The sequence below is a fragment of the Vigna umbellata genome, chromosome 2 (assembly GCF_029865625.1).
Source record: "Vigna umbellata cultivar VRB3 chromosome 2, Vumbellata_1.0, whole genome shotgun sequence".
NCBI classification, from domain to species: domain Eukaryota; kingdom Viridiplantae; phylum Streptophyta; class Magnoliopsida; order Fabales; family Fabaceae; genus Vigna; species Vigna umbellata.
This window is the reverse complement of record NC_142166.1, coordinates 32,660,315-32,684,376: the sequence shown is the minus strand read 5'-3', so window position 1 is coordinate 32,684,376 and position 24,062 is coordinate 32,660,315. Positions and strand designations below refer to the sequence as shown.

Genomic DNA, 24,062 nt, shown 5'->3' with positions numbered 1-24,062 from the left:
AGCTCCTGATTGCCGCTCAGCGGTAAACTGCCGCTGAGCGATGACTTCGACTTCTCCTTTTGCACTTTTTGATGTCTTTTCTGATTCCATCTCTCTCCTTCTTCACTTCTTTCACCAAATTCACCTCAAAACCTGCACAAAAACACCGAAATCAAGCATAAACCTGTCCAACTCTCTTATTTCTGAAAATATGAAGAAAAGAATGATTTCAAGCTAGTTTCTAAGTGTAAAGGTTGCTTTTTTGTGTCAATTTTAAGCATGAAAATAACAGTTTTTCAACTGTTATCAACGTTCCTGAAAAGTGCAAGGACCCAGGTACGTTTTGCATTCCTTGTCTGATTGGAAATAGTAAATTCGAAAATGCCATGCTTGATTTGGGTGCTTCCTGATAACAGTTGAAAAACTGTTATTTTCATGCTTAAAGTTGATATTAAAAGCAACCTTTAGACTTAGAAACTAGCTTGAAATCATGCCTTTTGTTTATATTTTCAGAAATAAGAAAGCTGGACAGGTTTATGCTTGATTTAAGTGTTCTTGTGCAGGTTTTGAGGTGAATTTGGTGAAAGAAGTGAAGAATAAGAGAGAGGACATTAGAAAAGACAAGAAAGAGTGCAAAAAGGAGAAGTCGAAGGCACCGCTCAGCGGCAAACTACCGCTGAGCGGCACTCAAGAGGTGACGTTGGAACCGCTGAGGGGCAAAATGGCCGCTGAGGGGAAGAAAGAAGACGCGCAATCACCGCTGAGCGGTAAATACCGCTGAGCGGCACTTTTTGGGCTTGGACTTTTGTAATCTTTTGTAACTCTAGATTAGTATATAAGGGCTTGCACGTCCTATAGTTAGGCATCTTTGGCAGAAACGAGGCAAACACTCTCTCTTTCACCCCTTTGAAGGAGGATCTTGGATGCTCAGGCTACCTCTCCACCTTTATTGGGTTTATTCTTTCATACTTTCATTGTAATTCATCTAGGTTCACCATGAATATGGTGAACTAAACCTTGTATGTTTGTTGGGGAGTCAAAGTAATCTCTTGAAGCTCTCATATATGGATTTGTTGAGTACATCTTTGAATTAAGACATATGCTTTCTTTCATCATTAGTTAGGGTTTTTCCTCTTTGCTCAATGCTTGCATTGTTTAACTCATTCTAATGCATGATTATTGGTTTTGTTGATACGGACACGTACGGGGAAATCTAGATCCGGGGAATTTCTCCCAATATTATACTGACAATATTATATTGGTTGCCTTTAAGCTCCTGCACTCATGAACTAATCATTAGGAATGCTAGGAATTGTATGAACTATTTGATTAGGGAGAAGCCATCTAGAATGGTACATTAGAGAGTGGCATTAACAATGATGATTTGAATGTTGAATTCCTAAAATATATGAGAGTGGATGAGATGAAATTGACCCCCAACAACATATTCATTCATATATTTCCTTGAAAGTGTTTATCTTTTGTCTTTGTCATTGATCAATTCATGCATACATATTTAATTTTCGTCTTTGCATATTAAACTTCAATTATTGTGTTCTTAAGTCTTAGCTAATCAACAAATCACATAACTAAACTAGGCCGTGAGTCCTTTGGGAGAACGATACTTGGTCTTACCAAGTTTATTACTTGAAACGATTCGGTCATACTTGCCGATTGTGAAACAAGTTTGTGACATCATATTTTGGTGCTTACAAATTTGTCCATCAAGTTTTTGGCGCCGTTGCCGGGGATTCATGGTTTAACTGGTTAATTTGTGTGATTATTGATTATCTTTGACTTTAATTTGAATTTTTGTTTTTATTTTTCTGTTTTTTATTGTATTTTATCTTTTTATCTTTTTAGATTAGATTTTATTTTATTTTATTAGATTTTATTTTTTTAGGTTAGATTTTATTTTATTCTTATTCTATCTTTTAGGTTAGGTTAGATTTTATTTTATTTTATCTTTTAGATTAGATTTTATTTTTTTAGATTAGGTTTTATTCTATTTTATTTGATTCTATCTTCTAAATCTTTTATCTTCTTATATCTTTTCAATCTTTATTTTCTTCTATATCTTTTTGTGCTAACAAATCTTTTCTAGGGTTTTGTTTTCTTGTGCATGCAGGAGGCAATTCGAACTAGAAGTAAGAAAACAACAGAACCACTGCTTGAAGGGCTAGACGAGAGTAGAAGGAGGAGAAGAATCAGAACGTCCAGAGAACTTTTCCCTTCTCCTGAAACTCTCCTACAATCATCACTACAAGGTTCTGTTCATAGCACAGGGAGTATGGAGAACAATAATAATGCTAGAAGAACTCTTGCAGATTACACTAATCTTGCTGGACCTCAGCACTTCAATAGCATAGCTCGACCTAGAGTCAATGCAGCCAACATGGAGGTCAAACCAGCATTAATTCAACTGGTAAAGAGTAATCAATTTAATGGGTTATCACATGAAAGCCCATATGAGCACCTTACAACATTTAATGAGATCTGTAACACGGTCAAGATTAATGGGGTGCCAGACGAAGCTATCAAACTTAGCTTGTTTCCTTTCTCATTGGGAGGCAATGCTAAGCTTTGGTTGAACTCTTTTCCAGAAGAAAGTTTCACGGAGTGGGAAGCAATGGTTGCAAAGTTTTTGAATAAATACTTCCCACAATCTAAAGTGACTAAGGGAAAGCAAGAGATATCTTCATTCAAGCAGGGCATGGAAGAATCACTTGGACATGCATGGGATAGGTATAAAAGCTTGTTACGTAAAACTCCCACGCATGGCTTTGAAGATCAAGAAGTAGTCCTAACTTTCCTTGGAGGGCTTGGTTCACAAACCAAGATGATGCTAGATGCCTCAGCTGGAGGCAATATCAAATGGAAGACTCCAGAGGAAGCAACTGAAATCATTGAAAATATGGCTACAAGTGATAATGAGCTGCACAATGAAAGAGGAGCTCCTATGCCACAGAAAGGGGTTCTACAATTACAAACGCATGATGCTTTGCTAGCACAGAATAAAATTCTAACTCAACAGCTAGAGACTCTGACAAAAACTTTGGCTCAATTACCTAAAGAGTTGAAGTCTGCTGCCCAGATACAAACCCAGTTGTGCGAACTATGTGGAGGTGATCACATAAATGGCCAGTGTGCTTTTCCAGTGGAGGCCGTGGAGGATGTTAACTTCATGGCTAATCAGTTTCCATACCGTCAAGGGAATTATAATCAGGGTTGGAAACCACATCCAAGCATTGGCCAAGGACAAACTGGGCAGGCTAATCAGTATAATAAGCAGCAGCAGCAACCAACCTTGTGGCAACAATTATCTATGCTTAATGACAGATCAACAAGGTTGGAAGAAACTCTTCAGCAATTCATCCAGAAAACTGAATCTTCTCAAAAGAGCACTGAAGCTGCTATAAAGAATTTGGAGATTCAGATGGGTCAGATCACCAAGCAATTGGAAGAAAGACCCAACAGAAACTTTGGGGCTAATACTGAGGTTAACCCCAGAGAAGAGTGCAAAGTGGTCAAGAGTGTAAATGAAGAGATCATTGAGTTGGAAGAAGATGAAACAGAAGAGAGAAGAGAAGAAGAAAGAAAGGACACTTTTCCTTTTCTAACAAATCAGGAGAAACCAATGGATTTCACAGATTTATTCAAAATGGTTGATAATGAAGCTCCTTGGGAACAAATTCTACAGAAAATAGCAGTTTACACCAAATCAGATGAAGGAACCTCTACAAAAAGAAGACGTAGAGAGGATGAGGAAGAAAAGTGTATAACTGTTAAGAAAGAATCATTCCCACCAAAAGCAGCAGATCCAGGCAGTTTTTCTATCCCTTGCATTATAGGGAAGAAAAAGGTAAAGAAAGCTCTCCTTGATTTAGGCTCAAGTGTTAACTTGATGCCTTATTCTCTATTGGAGCAAATTGGCCATGTTGAAATAAAACCTGTAAAGGTTAATCTTGTAATGGCTGATGGATCTTCAAAGGAGCCATGTGGGATTGCAGAAGACATTGTAGTTTGTGTTGGCAAACTTCAGTTCTTGGCAGACTTTGTGGTGATGAAGATGGAAACCGAGAAGATACCTTTTATACTTGGAAGACCGTTTATGAAAACGGCCAGGGCTATCATAGATGTGAATGAAGGTATAGTGGTTCTCCAAGATGGAGAGGAGAGAGTGGTGGTGGATGTCTTCAAAGATGAAACACAAGCAAAGGAGGAAGAAGCCAGTTATAAAGCTGCATTTCGAGATGCACCCATAACTAGAGGTAAAAATAAAAATCTTGAGGTTTCTGATAACCATTGTTTGTATTTTCAGGCACCCAAGGTAGAAGAGATTGGAAAAGGAGAAGAAGTTCCTAGAGACTGGAAAAAATTAAAACTCCAACTTGGCATACCTGTAAGACTCAAGAACAAGTTGTGGGTTATAAAAGGCTTTAAAGAGAAGGAGATGATAGAGATAGAGTCTCCATATTCTAGAGAGTCCAAAACAGTCCAAAGGAAGCAGTTGAAAGGTTGGTGGAAGGACTACATCAATTATAAAGAAGATGGAACGTGAGCTTTAACAGGGTCAAGCTAGTGACGTTAAAGAAGCGCTTGCTGGGAGGCAACCCAGTAGATTTACAAACTTTTGATTTGGTTTTATAATTTGTAATTTGTGAACATTATTCTGGACATTATTTTGTTGGATTTAGCATCTACTAAAGGATGCTAGGTGGTTAAGTATCTACTGAAGGATACTAAGTTTGTAACACCTACTGATGGGTGTTGGTGAGAAGATTTTGCACCTACTGATGGGTGCTGGTAAGTTTGAAACACCTACTGATGGGTGTTGGTGGATTTTGGGTCAGGCTCGTGACGTTAAACAAGCGCTACCTGGGAGGCAACCCAGTTGATTGATTGTTTTCTGTTTGTTTATTTTTAGGATTTGCATAAGCATTTTTAACATTGAATTGCAGGGAACCTATGAGGGGTATGCTAGGAAGGCACGTAGGTCAAGAAAAGAAGGAGAAGGGCACATCACGAAAGTGCCGCTGAGCGGCAATTACCGCTGAGCGGTACTATCGCAGATGGGCTTAAGTTCCCCTTAGCGGAACCCGAGCCCATTGGGGTATTTTTAAACCCTAAGCTGCGCGTTTTTATATTCTTTCAAGCTCTTCTCTGCACTAAGACTCCCACATATCTCCTCTTAGGTTTCCCACATCTTTTTACTCTTCCCTCTTTAGAAAATTTCTCTTCCACTCACTTTTACACTAGTGTGCTATCAAAGTTTGGGGTTGGAAGAGAGCATTCTAGTTTGGAAGCATTCTCATATCATCTAGCATCTCCACCCAAGTAAGTAAAATGCATTTTGTTCATTCTAGGGTTCTTGAAATTGACTGTGATTGTCAAAGCATGAATATTTAGGGGTTTTGATTTCTATGCATGATTTGATGATATATTTGATGTTTGAACCGATTAAACTGCTTGATTATGAACTGGAAAACTGAAAATTGCATTTGGGTGGAGTTAGGACAGTTTAAAAACGAGATTTGCAAAAATCTGCAGATCACCGCTGAGCGGCATTTACCGCTGAGCGGCACTCTACCAGATTTGCTTTTTCTGGTTTGTTGCGTGTTTGAATGTGGCACTGGTGGCGCTGAGGGGAAATTCTGGCCCTCAGCGGTGGTTTAGCTTCAAAAGGAGTTTTGTTTTGTGTTTACTAATGATTAACATCATGTTCTGTGGTTTTGGATTTATGTTTGAATGCAGGAATGACATCCTCTTCAGGAAAGAGATTGAAAACCATGGCAACCAAGAGAAAGGAAAAGGAACCAGAGCAGCCCCATAATGGCAGGTTCCTCTCTAGGAAACATGAGAAGCACTTTAGGGTGGTTCAGGACAGGAGACTTCTAATGGAGAGAAAGGTTGGAATGATACCTAACTTTGCTCCTCAATTTGGAGAGCAAGTGTTAGGGAATGATTGGGGGAAGCTAGCCACTTATCCATCACCTGCCAACATAGCTGTGGTGAAAGAATTCTACACCAATGCAAAGAAGATTGGTGATTATCCAGCTGAGAATTATTTGGGCTATGTTAGAGGCCATGCTATCAGGTATGATCCTGACTCCATCAATAACTTTCTGGATACTGTGTGGGCTGGTGAGCAATGCCAGTTTGCTCTTAGCATGGAGGAAGGTGCTGACTTTGAGGATGTTGAGAGAGTATTGTGCATACCTGGAGGACACTTCCAAAGGAATAGATCTGGCTCAGTGGTTAATATTAGGAGGACAGATTTGACTCCTCTTGCAAAGTATTGGATGGCATTTTCTCATGCCAACATTCAGCCATGTTCACATGTGTCAGATATTACTCTCAACAGGGCACTCTTCATCTACTGTGCTATCAGAAACTTGAATGTTAATATTGGGCAGGTGATAGCTGATGAGATTAGTGTGTGTGCTAACACCTCAAACAACAAAGCACCACTGGGACATCCTTCTTTGATCACTCACCTTTGCAAGCTAGCTGGGGTGGACACTTCTGTTCCACCATTTGAGAGGCCAAGAAAAGCTATAGATGAGGCCTATTACAGACAGTACTGTGGAGGTGAGGAGGCAGCTCAGCCAGTGCCACCACGCCAGGCTCGTAGAGAGAGAAGGCCAGCACAAAGCAGGACTTCTGCTGATACTCATGAGGCAGAACCATTCCAGATGAGGGACATGTATATGTCTCTTATACGTGCTCAGTTGCAGTCCATCCACAGAGGGCAGGTGGCCACGGCTGAGATGATAGTGGGGATGTATGATACCCCTCCAGCACACAGGTGGACTATGGATGAATTCCATAATGTGGTAGCTTGGCCAGAAGAACCATGGCATGGAGGAGCTGAAGCAGCTGAAGCTTCAGCCCGAGACATGGATGAAGATGAAGCTGAGGAGGAGGATGCATTTGATGAAGATGATGATGAAGAGGAAGAGGAAGATACAGAGAGCTCGGACTGATGAGGAGCTGAGATAGCATTTACTGATGAATGCTATCATATGATTATGCTTTTGTGGTTTAAGTTTTCTGAACTTATTTGTTTTTGTTTTTAGATTAGGGTTTGATGTACTCTATTGAACACCTGGTTCCTTATGATGGTTTGCTATTAACTGTGATTGTGTGATAAGTAATGCTTGATGATGCTTATTGATTGATTGATGTTGAGATGATGTGCACATTAAAATGCTTATACAGGTGATTCACAAGCTTTGTGAACAAATGCATAATATCATGATTGTGATTGTGAAATTAAGCAGGATGTGCATGTCAAATGTGAATGAGCTTATATGTGAGGTTTTGAGCTCCAGAGTTGTTATTGTTGAATGCTGTTACTTTGAAAGCATGAATGACTTTGCCCAGGTTTTCTATGATTGAATCAATTGCTTGTTTTGCATCATATGATCAAAGGCCGTGTTTTTGAAACCCTTTTTATTGGCCAAATTCATAAAGTTAGCCTTCTAAAAGAGAACACGTTGTGTTCTATCCTTTGAACCCTTAGCCTTAAATATACACTGAACACCCTTGATTGAAAATCTTTACCTTGAGTTAAGTAGAAGATCTTGTGTGGTATTGTTAAATGTTCAAGTTTGGGGTTATTGGGGAAACATGAAAAAGGAAAAAGCATTGAGCTAAGAGCTAAAAAGTAAGAATATGCAAAGAAAAGAAAAGAAAAAGAAGCAAAGCTCAATGCAAATGCAAAAGCAAAGGCAAAAGAAAGTTGGGAATGAATAAGAAGATTGTGTTGTTATGATTCTCTTAACTCAAGGATTTTGTGATCCAGAAAAACCAATTTTCTTGTTAGCCCAGCCACATTATAAGCCATTGAAAAGTCCTTGTGATGATGCATGCTTGTGAATGTATTTGATTGTGGTTAAATGAAAGGCAAAGTTGATTCATGTGACATTGTGATAGTGGAGTGAATGAGTGAAACACTTTACCTCTTATACACTTGTGTGTTGAGTGAAACACTTTACCTAGTGAGGAAATATTCCATAAGCACATGAACATCCATGCTTAATTGATTGATCATTCATGAAAAATAGCATTTGTTGGAATTTAAATGACTTTGTGAACACTAAAGCATGTGCACATCTTGATTGAACTCTTGGTCTTAAGTTTGAGTGAAGTTATTACTTATCTTGAAAAGAGGATTTTGAATGAGTGAACCATCATATGAATTGGTTGGAGATGGAGTTACATTTTATTTGCTTGAGGACAAGCAAAGTTCTAAGTTTGGGGTTGTGATAACAGTTGAAAAACTGTTATTTTCATGCTTAAAGTTGATATTAAAAGCAACCTTTAGACTTAGAAACTAGCTTGAAATCATGCCTTTTGTTTATATTTTCAGAAATAAGAAAGCTGGACAGGTTTATGCTTGATTTAAGTGTTCTTGTGCAGGTTTTGAGGTGAATTTGGTGAAAGAAGTGAAGAATAAGAGAGAGGACATTAGAAAAGACAAGAAAGAGTGCAAAAAGGAGAAGTCGAAGGCACCGCTCAGCGGCAAACTACCGCTGAGCGGCACTCAAGAGGTGACGTTGGAACCGCTGAGGGGCAAAATGGCCGCTGAGGGGAAGAAAGAAGACGCGCAATCACCGCTGAGCGGTAAATACCGCTGAGCGGCACTTTTTGGGCTTGGACTTTTGTAATCTTTTGTAACTCTAGATTAGTATATAAGGGCTTGCACGTCCTATAGTTAGGCATCTTTGGCAGAAACGAGGCAAACACTCTCTCTTTCACCCCTTTGAAGGAGGATCTTGGATGCTCAGGCTACCTCTTCACCTTTATTGGGTTTATTCTTTCATACTTTCATTGTAATTCATCTAGGTTCACCATGAATATGGTGAACTAAACCTCGTATGTTTGTTGGGGAGTCAAAGTAATCTCTTGAAGCTCTCATATATGGATTTGTTGAGTACATCTTTGAATTAAGACATATGCTTTCTTTCATCATTAGTTAGGGTTTTTCCTCTTTGCTCAATGCTTGCATTGTTTAACTCATTCTAATGCATGATTATTGGTTTTGTTGATACGGACACGTACGGGGAAATCTAGATCCGGGGAATTTCTCCCAATATTATACTGACAATATTATATTGGTTGCCTTTAAGCTCCTGCACTCATGAACTAATCATTAGGAATGCTAGGAATTGTATGAACTATTTGATTAGGGAGAAGCCATCTAGAATGGTACATTAGAGAGTGGCATTAACAATGATGATTTGAATGTTGAATTCCTAAAATATATGAGAGTGGATGAGATGAAATTGACCCCCAACAACATATTCATTCATATATTTCCTTGAAAGTGTTTATCTTTTGTCTTTGTCATTGATCAATTCATGCATACATATTTAATTTTCGTCTTTGCATATTAAACTTCAATTATTGTGTTCTTAAGTCTTAGCTAATCAACAAATCACATAACTAAACTAGGCCGTGAGTCCTTTGGGAGAACGATACTTGGTCTTACCAAGTTTATTACTTGAAACGATTCGGTCATACTTGCCGATTGTGAAACAAGTTTGTGACATCATATTTTGGTGCTTACAAATTTGTCCATCACTTCCATAAATGTCATGCCTCTTTCAATTTTTAGATCTTTGTCTCTTGGCCCTTTACAACCTACGGGTGTGGTCATTCAGTTGGCAAACAGGAGTGTTACCCACCTAACAGGTTACATAGAGGATGTCTTGGTTAGGGTTGGTGAGCTGATTTTTCCTGCCGACTTTTATGTTTTGGAAATGGAGGAGGGATTCTCTCATGGATCCGCTCCCATAATCTTAGGCAGACCCTTTTTGAAAACTGCCCGAACCAAGATTGATGTGTATGCTGGAACTTTATCCATGGAATTTGCTGATATTATGGTTCACTTTAATATTCTTGATGCAATGAAGTTCACAGCTGAGGACCATTCTGTTTTTAAGATTGACATGTTGGATGACATTATTGATAAATATGTTGTTGATGAGTTTGATTCTTTGCATGAGAAAGAGCATTCTTTTCTATCTTCTCTACATACATGCATTGAATCTGAATGTGAGAATGATGTTGATGAAGTTCTTGATATTGATGATGTTGATAATGTAACTGTCATGGATATGGATTTGGAGCCTGATGAGATAGGTGTTCTGCCTTTACCTGTGAATTCCTTGGAGTCAGAATGCACTAACCACTTTGTAGGAAGTACGAATGAATCTGACTTGCAGGCACCTACTCTTGAGTTGAAACAGCTTCCAGATAACCTCAAGTACGAGTACTTGGAGGATGATGAGAAGAAACCAGTGATCATTTCTACCTCCCTTGATTCTGTTCAAGAGGAGAAGTTGCTTGGTGTGGTGAGGAAGCACAAGAAGGCCATTAGTTGGAGTTTGGCTGACATACCTGGTATTAGCCCATCCACATGCATGCATAGAATTCTTTTGGAAGATGGGGCAAAACCAGTGAGACAGCCACAAAGAAGGCAAAACCCCGTGATCATGGACGTCATCAAGAAGGAGGTGACCAAGCTTTTGCAAGCTGGGATCATCTACCCTATTTCAGACAGTCAGTGGGTGAGCCCCATCCATGTTGTGCCCAAGAAAACTGGCCTCACTGTGGTGAAGAATGAGAGGGATGAGCTTATCCCAACTAGAGTGCAGAACAGTTGGAGAGTCTGCATTGACTATAGGAGGCTCAACCAAGCAACCAGGAAAGATCATTTCCCCCTGCCATTCATTGATCAGATGCTGGAGCGCCTGGCAGGTAAATCTCATTATTGTTTTCTTGATGGTTTTTCTGGTTACTTTCAAATAAATATTGCGCCTGAGGATCAAGAGAAAACCACATTCACTTGCCCCTTTGGCACTTTTGCCTATAGGAGGATGCCCTTTGGTCTATGCAACGCCCCTGGTACTTTCCAACGGTGCATGCTTAGCATTTTTAGTGACTTTCTTGAGAGTTTCATAGAGGTGTTTATGGATGATTTTACTGTGTATGGATCCTCTTTTGATGCATGTTTAGACAGTCTGGAAAAAGTTTTGAAAAGATGCATAGAAACAAACCTTGTTCTCAATTTTGAGAAATGTCACTTCATGGTTGAACAAGGTTTGGTTCTAGGGCATATCATTTCTGAAAAGGGAATAGAGGTAGACCCTGCTAAGATATCTGTGATTTCACAGTTGCCTTACCCCTCTTGCGTGCGAGAGGTGCGATCTTTCCTTGGACATGCAGGTTTCTACAGGCGCTTCATCAAAGATTTCAGCAAGAAGGCGCTCCCCTTGTCTAGACTGCTGGAGAAGTATATTGAATTTGCTTTTGATGACAGATGCAAGCAGGCGTTTGATTGCCTGAAGGAAGCTTTGACCACCACACCTATCATTCAGGCACCAGATTGGACAGCCCCATTTTTGCTAATATGTGATGCGTCTAATTATGCATTGGGGGCTGTCTTGACACAGAAAATTGACAAGCTGACGAGAGTGATCTACTATGCTTCACGCACTTTGGATGCTGCCCAAGCAAATTATACGACCACTGAAAAAGAGTTGTTGGCAATTGTTTTTGCCCTTGATAAGTTTAGGTCATATTTGCTTGGATCACCTGTTATTGTGTATACTGACCATGCAGCTCTAAAGTTTCTGTTGAAAAAGGCTGAGTCAAAGCCTAGATTGATCAGGTGAATGCTACTGCTCCAGGAGTTTGACTTACAGATCAAAGACCGGAGTGGAGCACAGAATTTGGTTGCAGACCACCTCACCCGGATTGAGAGAGCTGGGAATGAAGCTGATGTGTTGCCCATCCAGGATGACTTTCCTGGTGAGAGTTTGTTGATGATTTCTTATTCTCACCCCACTCCTTGGTTTGCACACATTGTAAATTATTTGGTTGCTTCTGTTTTTCCTCCCTCAGCATCATGTGCTCAGATTGCTAAAATTAAGAGTGATGCTAAGTATTATGTTTGGGATGACCCATATCTGTGGAAGTTGTGCAGTGACCAGGTTACTAGGAGATGCATTCCGAACAATGAGATTGACTCAGTCCTGCAGTTTTGTCATGCCTCCTCACCTGGTGGTCATCTGGGAATACAAAGAACAGGTCGTAGGGTGCTTGACTGTGGTTTCTATTGGCCTTCCATCTTCAAAGATGCGGAGAGGATTTGCAGCACTTGTGAGCCTTGTCAGAGAGCAGGAGGATCAATTTCACAAAGACAAGAGATGCCTCAACAGCCTATGCTGTTCTGTGAGGTGTTTGATGTCTGGGGTATAGATTTCATGGGTCCTTTTCCTGTTTCTTTTGGTTTCTCTTATATCCTCCTTGTTGTGGATTATGTTTATAAATGGGTGGAAGCTAGAGCCACCAGGACTAATGATGCTCGGGTTGTTGTAGATTTTGTTAGATCTCACCTCTTTTGCAGGTTTGGAGTGCCTAGAGCAATTCTTAGTGATCAGGGAACCCATTTTTGCAACAGATGCATGCAAGCTTTGCTCAAGAAATATGGGGTGACACACAGAGTTTCTACACCTTACCACCCCCAAACAAATGGGCAGGCTGAGATCTCCAACAGGGAGATTAAGAGGATTTTGGAGAAGATTGTCCAGCCCAACAGGAAAGATTGGAATAATAGGTTGGACGATGCTCTTTGGGCCCACAGGACTGCCTACAAAGCACCCATTGGGATGTCTCCCTATCGGGTTGTCTTCGGAAAGGCATGTCATTTACCAGTTGAGATTGAGCATCGGGCATATTGGGTTGTGAAGACTTGCAACTTCTCCATGGACCAAGCTGGAGAGGAAAGAAAGTTGCAATTGAGTGAATTGGATGAGATCCGATTGGATGCCTATGAGAACTCGAAGTTCTACAAGGAAAGGACCAAGAGGTTCCATGATAGCTCCATTGTTAGAAAGGACTTCGAGGTTGGCCAACAGGTTTTGTTGTATAACTCTAGACTCGGCCTTATGGGTGGTAAGTTGAGATCAAAGTGGACTGGACCTTTTGTTGTGACTAATGTTTATCCTTATGGTGCAGTAGAGATCCAAGGTCCATCTGCAGCTAAAAGCTTCAAGGTGAACGGGCATAGACTGAAGCCTTTCCTCAGCAATCCTTCTTTGTTGGATGTAGTAGTGGAGGAGACGTCTTTGGTCCACCCCACCTACCCTCCCATCTGACTCAGGGAGTTTCCTTTCTCCTTCCCTCCTCACTTTTATTGCACTTTGTCGATATCTGATGACTGTTTTGATTGTTTGATCTGCTGATTGTGACACACTGAGGACATTGTGTCGTTTAAGTGTGGTCTATTAGGGGAGGTTGTTTCTTTGTTCATGTTTCGGTTTTTATGTAGTTTCTTGTGTCTTGTGTATAGTTTTGCATGCTTTGCGTGAATTCTGGATTGTGATTAGGTTGTCAGTTTTCCTTCACTTCATTGATACTCTGATTTATTGGATTCCTTGTTATTCTTTGCTTGGAAGATGATCATGATGTTTGAGAGTTGAGTTGATGGTGACCATATTACCTGTGTGCGATTTGAGCCATTTGATGATCTTTCTTATGTGTGATATGTCTCTTGATTGCTTGCACATATGTCTTGGCTTGACTCTTTTTGATGATTCTTGATTGATATGCATGTTTGGAAGTGATAAAGGCATTTTTGTTCTTGAGCCTCTCTAGCCAAATAAGCTTACCTTGTTCTAATCCTTTGATAACCCCTTTTGAGCCTATACTTTCCTCATTTCTTCGTTTTGAAGCTTATACACTAGCCTTAAGTGAAAAACCATGATCACCTTAACCTTAGGGAATTTTGGAGCTTTGGAAATGTTTTGGGAACAAGTGTGGTCTTCCTGGGGGATTCATATGAATTGGCTAGTTGGTTCCTCTTCTTGTTTTGTGTTTGTAAATATGTTGTGTATCTTGTCTCTTACAGTTGTGTCGTAAATAGAGAGAAAAGAAAAGAGACAGGATGGAAAAAAAAGAGAGCAGAAAAACAGTAAAAAAAAATTGTGAATAATTGTGAATAATGGAGTCAAGAAGAGGATAGAATTAGAGGTTGTGGGTGTGTTTGAATGTGTTTACACTTGTTCCCCATTGCTCCTCTGTTCCTTATGGTTTGTAGCTTCTTATCCAAATATATCCTCCCTTGTCCTTTGCCCCATTACAACCATGAAAAGACCTTTTGATTTGAACATGCGTATGTGCTTGAGTGTTGATATTAGAGGCTTGCCAAGTCTATTTGTGTTTGCTTTCTTGAGTGCATTGAGTGACATTGATTTACCTTAAACACTTGAGAGAAACACTGATTGTGTGCATCTGTGAGGCTCTGTTGCTTTTGATTCATCTCTTGAACTGATTGACTGTTTTCCTTGTACTGAACTGTTTGGATGCTTCTTTGAGTATCTGCTTTCATTGACTCAGTGTGGGATTCTGCCTATACCTTTTATTGTCCAGATTTTGAGAATTGTTCAACTATGTTCCTGTTTTGGAGTCTTTGTTGTCTGTCTGTCGAGTCTGTGTCACCTCCCTGATGTTTGAGTAGTTCCCTGGTTTTCGTCTTGGTTTTGCCTAGGAGTGCAAAAGACTAAGTGTGGTCTATTTTGATGAGTCGTTATTTCTTGAATTATATTTAGTTTATTGCACTTAAATAAACCAGGGAATTGTGTTTAATTGTCTGTTATTTCCCCATTTTCCGAATTCTGCTTAATTTGGTCGGAAATTTATAATTGTGCTAATTTGGGTTTTCTGAGCTGATTAAGTGCATTTTTTATTACAGGAAGAATTTTGGAGATACATTTTGGGACATCAGGAAGAATGAAATTAAATTCAAGACTCTGCACACAGATATTTTAGAATTAATTAAATTGTAATTCAGTAGTTTAGAATTTTTGAATCAACTCTTACATTTTGGGTCAATTTTTGGTAAAGTAGACTAGACCCAAAAGTAGAGAAAGATGACTTGGCATCTTAGGGTTTTTGTGTGGACCCCACCCTTATTAAAAGGGAACTCACGGCCTAAGAGAGGGGGCCAGCCGCCACTTGCCACTCTCTCGATCTTGGTTTTTTGGCTCTTAGTTTTTGGAATTCTTTTGGCAAAAAACGCGGGGATTGATGAACGAAGACACATTTTTCTTTTTTTTTTTCTTTTTTCTTGAGCGATGTTCTTCAATGATGAATGAAGAGATGATTTTGACTCTGCATTTTTTATTTATTCATTGCTGCTTCCAATTGGTTACAGAGCTTTTTATTGAATGTTCTTTTCTCCTTGTGATTCCACACGCTGTTACGGGACATGGGTTGCCTTTTCTTTTATTCCGCCATCTTCATTTTGGCATGTTGAGAAGTGTGGCTTCACGGAGGGGAAGAAGGCCTTTCATTCTTCTTGCTGGCAGTGTGCATACGCTTGTGGGACGGGGTTCAAGAAGGAGCTGGAATGGAGGGTCGCCAATCACACAACACATTACGGCATTAGGGGAACACTGATTTGGAAGGGCTGGACTTGTGGAGCGTCAGTTGCCACCCATATGGAAGACACGTTTTTACATTGAACATTAAAGAAATGAAAGCAAGCAATGGTTTTTGTTGGAGGCACGAGCTGCTCACGTCCAACTTAGTGCAGTACGGTGATAGGGAGAAGTCACGTTCAACTTGGTGAATGAACGGTGATGAAATTTTTGGAAGCAGCACGGTCACATCCAGCTTGGAAATAGGAATAGATGTAACACGCAATCTAGAGAAATGCACACAAGGTGACGGTGATAATTGATTGGAAAAAGGTTGATTCATTGGTTGGAGAAAGGCACACTCGGATCACTTGGTCTTGGAGAAGGAGGCACACATGTGCACACGGAAGCAACTTACTTATGGATTCAACATTCACGGTTTTCAATGTAAAATTCAGTATTTTATTTCTTAGCTCAACGTTGAAGTTTAAGAGTATTTAACGTATTTTTTTTAGCCGTGATTTTAATTGGTTCAAGCATATGAATTTTTCTTGAAATTTTATTCCAAGTTGCAATGTGTATTTCGTTATTAGCCAAACTTTTTTTTTTATTATTGCTGCATTTTAATTAGTTCACACATCTTGTTTTAGGACTGTTCGATTTATGGTTTTTATTCATTATGTTGTTTATTTTGCTCGGCTTCTCTATCTTCCTACATTTCCAATTTCTGCAATTGCTTTAGAGACTGTTTAGTGTCAATATAGAACCGTTCGATCATCTGTAGGACCGTTCGGTCTTCCTGCTTTGTTCATTTATTTTAATGTTTTGAATTGTGCTTAGTTGTATTTAATTTCTAGTTTTAATTTAGTCTGCTTGTAATCACAAAAACACTGTCAAACCCCCCACTACTACGTGTTTGAGCTAAGACTCGAACCACATTTGGTCCTTGAGAGACGACCTAGGAGTCACTTCGTAGCACTATACTGCATTCTTTAATGCACATCAAATTTGATCGGCCGCGACAGCCCGCATCATAGGGTTTGTATCTTTGGCAGAGACGAAGCAAACACTCTCTTTTCCACCCCTTGAAGGAAGATCTTGGATGCTTAGGCTACCTCCTCCTCTTTCTAGGGTTTTATCTTTCATTCTTTCATTATTGTTCATCTAGTTTCACCATGAATATGGTGAACTAAACCTTGTATTGTTGTTGGGAAATCAATGTAGTTTTGTGAAACTCTCATATATGGAATTTGATTTAATGTCTTATATTAAGATATATGCTTTCTTTCATCCTTAGCTAGGGTTTTTCCTCTTTGCTTATTGGTTGCTTTGTTTAACTCATTCATTGCTATGATTATTGATTTTGTCGATACGGGAACGTACGGGGAAGTCTAGATCCGGGGAATTTCTCCCAATAACATGTTGGTTGCCTTTAAGCTCCTGCACTTTAAGAACTAATTACTAGGAATGCTAGGAATTGTATGAACTCGTAATTAGGGATAGGCCTTCTTGCAAGGTAATTTAGAGAGTGGCATTAGCATTGATGATAAGAATGATGAATTCCTGAAAATATATGAGAGTGGATAAGATAAAATTGATAACCCCAACAACATACTCATCCATATAATTCATTGAAGTGTTTGTTTTGTTCTTTTCCATTGATCAAATTCATGCATACATGTTTAGTTATTGTCTTTTGCATTAAAACCTATAATCAATTTGTTCTTAAGTCTTAAATAATCAACAAATCGCATAGCTAAACTAGGCCGTGAGTCCTTTGGGAAAACGATACTTGGTCTTACCTTGTTTTATTACTTGATATGATTCGGTCACACTTGCCGATTGTTAAACAAGTTTTTGGCGCCGTTGCCGGGGACTCGTGGTTTAACTAGTTCATTTGTGTGATTATTGATTATCTTTGACTTGTTTTTGAATTTTGAATTGTGAATTTCTGTTTTTATTTTTTCTGTTTTTATTTTATTTTATTTTATTTTATTTTCTGTTTTTATTTTTATTTTTCTGTTTTCTGTTTTTATCTTCTTATCTCTTATCTTATATCTTCTTTTATATCTTTTTGTGCTAACCAATTTTTCTAGGGTTTTGTTTTCTTGTGTATGCAGGAAGCAATCCGAACTAGAAGCAAGAAAACTGCAGAACCTCTTCTTGAAGGTTTAGACGAGAGTAGACGGAGGAGAAGAATCCGTACATCTAGAGAACTTTTTCCTCCTCCGGAAACTCTGTTACAACCATCACCTCAAGGTTCTAACCATAGCACAGAAAATATGGAGAATAATAATGCCAGAAGAACTCTTGCAGATTACACAAATATAGCTGGACCTCAACACTTTAACAGCATAGCAAGACCAAGGGTCAATGCAATCAACATGGAGGTTAAGCCAACATTAATTCAACTGGTGAAGAGTAATCAATTTAATGGGTTGTCTCACGAAAGCCCATATGAGCACCTCACAACTTTTAATGAGATTTGCAACACGATGAAAATAAATGGGGTGCCGGATGAAGCAATCAAACTTAGCTTGTTTCCATTCTCACTAGGAGGCAATGCTAAGCTCTGGTTAAATTCTTTTCCAGAAGAAAGCTTTACAGAGTGGGAAGCAGTGGTGACCAAATTCCTAAATAAATACTTTCCACAATCAAAAGTTAATAAAGGGAAGCAAGAGATTTCAGCATTCAGGCAAGGCATGGAGGAATCACTAGGGCATGCATGGGACAGGTATAAAAGCTTATTAAGAAAGACACCCACGCATGGCTTTGATTATGTGCAAGTAGTCCTAACCTTCCTTGGAGGTCTTGGTTCACAAACCAAGATGATGCTTGACGCCTCAGCAAGAAGAAATATCAAATGGAAAACTCCAGAGGAAGCTACAAAAATCATTAACAATATGGCTACTAGTGACAATGAGCTCAACAGTGAAAAAGGACCTCCTATACAACAAAAAGGAGTTCTACAATTACAAACCCATGATGCCTTGCTAGCACAAAATAAGATACTAACTCAACAACTGGAGACTCTTACGAAAACTCTTGCACAACTACCAAAAGAGTTAAAGACTGTTGCACAGGCCAATCACAATTGTGTGAATTATGTGGAGGTGACCGTATCAATGGTCAATGCGCTTTTCCAGCAGAAGCCTTAGAAGATGTAAACTTCATGGCCAATCAATACCGTCAGGGGAGTTTTAATCAAGGGTGGAAACCACACCCAAGCATTGGTCACGGACAAACTGGGCAAGCTGGACAAACTGGGAAATTCAATAAGCAACAGCAACAACCAACCTTATGGCAACAGATGGCTATACTAAATGAAAGGTCAATAAGGATGGAAGAGACTCTTAATTAGTTCATACAGAAAACTGAGTCTACTCAAAAGAGCACTGAGGCTTCTATTAAGAATTGGGAGACTCAAATGGGTCAGATTACCAAGCAATTGGAAGAGAGGCCAAATAAAAATTTTGGGGTTAATACTGAGGTTAACCCCAGGGAAGAATGCAAAGTGGTGGAGAGTACAAATAATGAGAGAGTTGAGTTAAAAGAAAAGAGAGAAAAGAAAGAAAAAGAAGAGAGAGAAAAAGAAAAAGAAGAGAGAGAAAAAGAAAAAGAGAGAAGAGAGATAGGGAGTAATGATAGTTTTCCTTTTCCAATGAATCAAAAGAAGCAATTTGATTTTACAGAATTATTCAAGATGGTGGACAATGATGTACCTTGGAATCAGATACTACAACAAATTGCAGTTTATACTAAACCTGAAGAAGAAGTCTCTACAAGAAAAAGACGTAGAGAGGATGATACCAAAAAGTATAAAGCTGTTAAAAAGGAGCCATTCCCTCTAAAGGCAAAAGATCCAGGAGGTTTCTCCATTCCATGCACAATAGGGAAGAAGAGAATAAACAAAGCCTTACTCGATTTAGGATCAAGTGTTAACTTGATACCTTATTCTTTACTAGAGCAGATCGGTGATGTTGATGTGAAACCTGTAAAGGTTAACTTAGTAATGGCAGATGGATCTTCAAAGGAACCCTGTGGAATAGCAGAAGATATTATAGTTTGTGTGGGCAAACTCTAGTTCTTGGTAGACTTTGTGGTGATGAAGATGGAGACTGAAAAGATACCCATTATTCTTGGAAGACCGTTTATGAAAACGGCCAAAGCTATCATTGATGTGAACAAAGGTATAGTGGTGCTCCAAGACAGAGAAGAGAGAGTTGTTGTAGATGTCTTCAAAGATGAGAGGCAGATGTAGGAGGAAGAAGCTAGTCATAAAGCTGCATTTCAAGATGTACTCATGACTAGCTCTCAAGATGAAAAGCCCAAGGTTAAAGGTAAGCATTGTTTATTGTTTCAGGTACCGGAAAAAGAGAAGACTGGAAGAGGAAGGAAAGTTCCTGGTGACTGGATAAAAGAACAACTCCAATTGGGTACACCTGTGAGAGTCAAAAACAAATTATGGGTTGTGAAAGGCTATAAAGAAAAGGAGATGATAGAGATAGAGTCTCCATATTCTAGAAGAGTCAAAACAGTACATAGGAAGCAGTTGAGGAGTTGGTGGAATATGGACATCAACCAGGAAGAAGGAACTTGAACTTTATTGGGTCAAGCTAATGACGTTAAAAGAGCGCTTGCTGGGAGGCAACCCAGTGATTTAAGGACTTTTAATTTTTGTTTTGGTGATGTAATTTTGAACTTTTGGATATTATTTTTGTAAATATTTTGTTGGGATATAGCATCTACTGAAGGATGCTAGGTGGTTAAGTATCCACTAAAGGATACTAGGTTTGTTACACCTACTGATGGGTGTTGGTAAGAAAATTTTGCGCCTACTGATGGGTGCTGGTGGATGTTGGGTCAGGCTCATGACGTTAAACAAGCGCTACCTGGGAGGCAACCCAGTTGATTGATTATATTTTTGTTTGTTCTGCTGTAGTTGCATGATAGGATTTTGCATGAGTAATCTGAGCATATTATTGCAGGGAGTAAGTGAGAGGCATGGGTAGGAGGCACCTAGGTTAAGCTAGGAAGAAGAGGAGCACGTCCCGAAAGTGCCGCTGAGCGGTAGTGTCGCAGACTGGGCTTAGGTTGCCCCTAAGCAGGACCCGAGCCCATTAGGGTATTTTTATACCCTAAGCTGCGCTTTAGTGTCTTTTTTCAGATTTTTCTTTGCACACACACTCCTACATACTTTTTCAAAGGTTCTCTACAACTTTTCCCTCATCCCTCTTGAGAAAATCTCTCTTTCACTCATTTTATCACTAATTCCATCTAAGTTTGGGGTAGGAAGAGAGAGCATCATAGCTTGAAAGCATTCTCAGTTCATCTAGCATCTCCACCTAAGTAAGTCAAGCATTTTTCATTCTAGGGTTCTTGAATTTGAATTTGATTGTTAAACCATGAATCTTTAGGGGTTTTGATTTCTATGCATGATTTGATGATTTAATTGAAGTTTGAACCGATTAAACTGAATGATTTTGATCTGAAAAACTGAAAATTGCATGTGGGTGGAGTTAGGACAGGTTAAAAAGAAGTTTTCAAGAATCTGCAGATTTACCGCTGAGGGGTAAATTACCGCTGAGCGGTACTCTGACAGATAACAGATTTTTGCTGAATTGTGTTCTGGATTGCTACACTGGTGGCGCTGAGGGGTGATTTTGACCCTCAGCGGTGGTTCAGCCTCGAAATAAGGTGCTTTCTGTGTTTTAACTAATGATTAACAACATGTTTTGTGGTTTGGTATCTGTGTTTGATGTAGGAATGGCATCCTCTTCAGGCAAAAGATTTAAGACCATGGCATCCAAAAGAAAAGAAAAGGAACCAGAACAACCCCATTCTAGTAGGTTCCTATCTCGCAAACATGAGAAGCACTTCAAGGTGGTCCAAGATAGGAGGTTACTGATGGAGAGAAAGGTGGGAATGATACCTAACTTTGCTCCTCAATTTGGAGAGCAATTGTTAGGGAATGATTGGGGAAAGCTAGCCACATACCCTTCACCTGCCAATATAGCTGTGGTAAAAGAATTCTACACTAATGCAAGAAAGATTGGTGATTATCCAGCTGAGAATTACTTGGGCTATGTCAGAGGCCATGCTATCAGGTATGATCCTGATTCCATCAACAACTTCTTGGATACTGTGTAGGCTGGTGAGCAGTGCCAATTTGCTCTCTGTATGGAAGAAGGAGCTGATTTTGAGGATGTAGAGAGAGTTTTATGTGTGCCTAGAGGACATTTTCAAAGGAATAGAACTGGCATTGTGGTAAACATTAGGAGAACTGACTTGACTCCTCTTGCAAAGTATTGGATGGCATTTTCTCATGCCAACATTCAGCCATGTTCTCATGTGTCAGACATTACTCTTAGCAGGGCACTCCTCCTTTATTGTGCAATCAGGAACTTGAATGTCAATATTGGACAGGTAATAGCTAATGAGATAAGGGTGTGTGCTAACACAACAAACAACAAAGCACCCTTAGGACATCCGTCCTTAATCACACACCTCTGCAAGATAACTGGGGTGGATACTTCATCTCCACCCTTTGAAAGGCCAAGGAAAGCAATTGATGAGGCTTATTATAGACAATATTATGGAGGCGATGAAGCAGCTCAACCAGTTCCACCACGCCGTACTCGTAGAGAAAGAGGGCAAGCACAGAGTAGGGCATCTGCTGAGACACATGAAGCAGAACCATTCCAAATGAGGGACATGTACATGTCTCTTATAGGTGCACAGTTACAGTCTATCCACAGAGGGTAGGTGGCTACTGCAGAGATGATTGTTGGAATGTATGATACACCTCCAGCACACAGGTGGACTATGGAGGAATTTCATAATGTGGTAGTTTGGCCTGAAGAGCAGGTACAAGGAGGCAGAGTTGAAGCAGCTGAAGCTTCAGCTATGGAGATGGAGGAAGATGATGAAGTTGATGATGATGATGCATTTGAGGATGCGAAAGATGAGGAAGAAGAGGAGGATACAGATGACAGCTCAAATTGATGAGGAGCTGAGATAGCATTTATTGATGAATGCTATCATAATTAGAGCAGGACTTATGCTTTATTTGGTTTTGTGTTCTGAACTTATAATAGGGTTTGATGTACTCAATTGGAAACTTTGTCTGGTGTGATGGTTTGCTTATAATTGTGATTGTTTGATAAGTGATGCTTGATGATACTTTGATATGGATTGATGTTGAGATGTGCACATTATATGCTCATACAGGTGGTTCACAAGCTTTGTGAACAAATGCATGATATTATGATTGTGATTGTGATATTAAGCAGGATGTTTATGTCAAATATGAATGAGCTTATATGTGAGGTTTTGAGCTTCAGAGTTTTTGTGATTGAATGCTATTCCTGTGAAAGCATGAATGACTTTGCCCAGGTTTTCTATGATTGAATTACTTGCTTGTTTGCATCATTTGATCAAGGCCATTTGTTGGTAACCCTTATATTAGCCAATTTCATGATTAGCCACTAAAAGAGAACACTATGTGTTCTATCCTTTGAACCTTTAGCCTTGAACATGATTTGGAAACCCTTGTTGAAAAGCTTTACCTTGAGTTAAGTAGAAAATATTTTATGGTATTGATAAATGTTCAAGTTTGGGGTTGATGGAAAATAGAAAGGGAAATTGAAAGCATTGAGCTAAGAGCTAAGAATAAGAATGTGAAAGAGCAAGAAAAGAAAAAGCAAAGCTCAATGCAAAGGAAAGTTGGGAATAAATAAGAATGATTGTGTTGATATGATTCTCTTAACTCAAGGGTTTTGTGATCCAGAAAAACCAATTTTCTTGTTAGCCCAGCCACATTATAAGCCATTGAAAATGTCCTTGTGATGATGCATGCTTGTGAATTTATTTGATTGTGGTTAAATGAAAGGCAAAGACGATTCATGCGACATTGTGATAGTAGAGTGAATGAGTGATTACCTCTTATACAGTTGTGTTTGAGTGAAACACTTTACCTAGTGAGCAAATATTCATTGAGCACAGGAACATCCATGTTTAGTTGATTGATCATTCATGAAAAATAGCATTCGTTGGATATTAAGTGACTTTGTGAGCACCAAAGCATTTGTACATCTTGATTGAAATCTTTGTCATAAGTTTTGATTGAAGTTTACTTATCTTGAAAAGAGGATTTTTGAATGAGTGAACCATTATAAGGATTGGTAGAAGATTGAGTTACATCTTGTTTGCTTGAGGACAAGCAAAGTTCTAAGTTTGGGGTTGTGATAACAGTTGAAAAACTGTTATTTTCATGCTTATAATTGATACTAAAAGCAACCTTTAACACTTAGAAACTAGCTTGAAATCATGCTTTTGGTCATACTTTTAGAAATAAGAGAGCTGGATAGGTTTATGCTTGATTTCAGTTTTTTTGTGCAGGTTTTAAGGTGAATTTGGTGAAAGAAGTGAAGAAGGATAGAGATGGAATCAGAAAAGACATTAAAAAGTGCAAAAGGAGAAGCCGCAACTGCCGCTCAGCGGCAGTTTACCGCTGAGCGGCACTCAGGCAGTCACGTTGGATCCGCTAAGGGGTGATTTGGCCGCTGAGGGGAAGAAAACAACTCACGCTGATGGAATCGTACTTGACGTAGTCCTCGTTTTGTATTTTTACCTTTCATAGTTTAGCTCTTA

General features: G+C 39.3%; 1 pseudogene; it reads left to right on the top strand.

The window, feature by feature from the left end:
- Nucleotides 1-24,062, top strand: part of LOC148203827 (uncharacterized) — a 54,411-nt pseudogene that overhangs the window by 3,022 nt on the left and 27,327 nt on the right.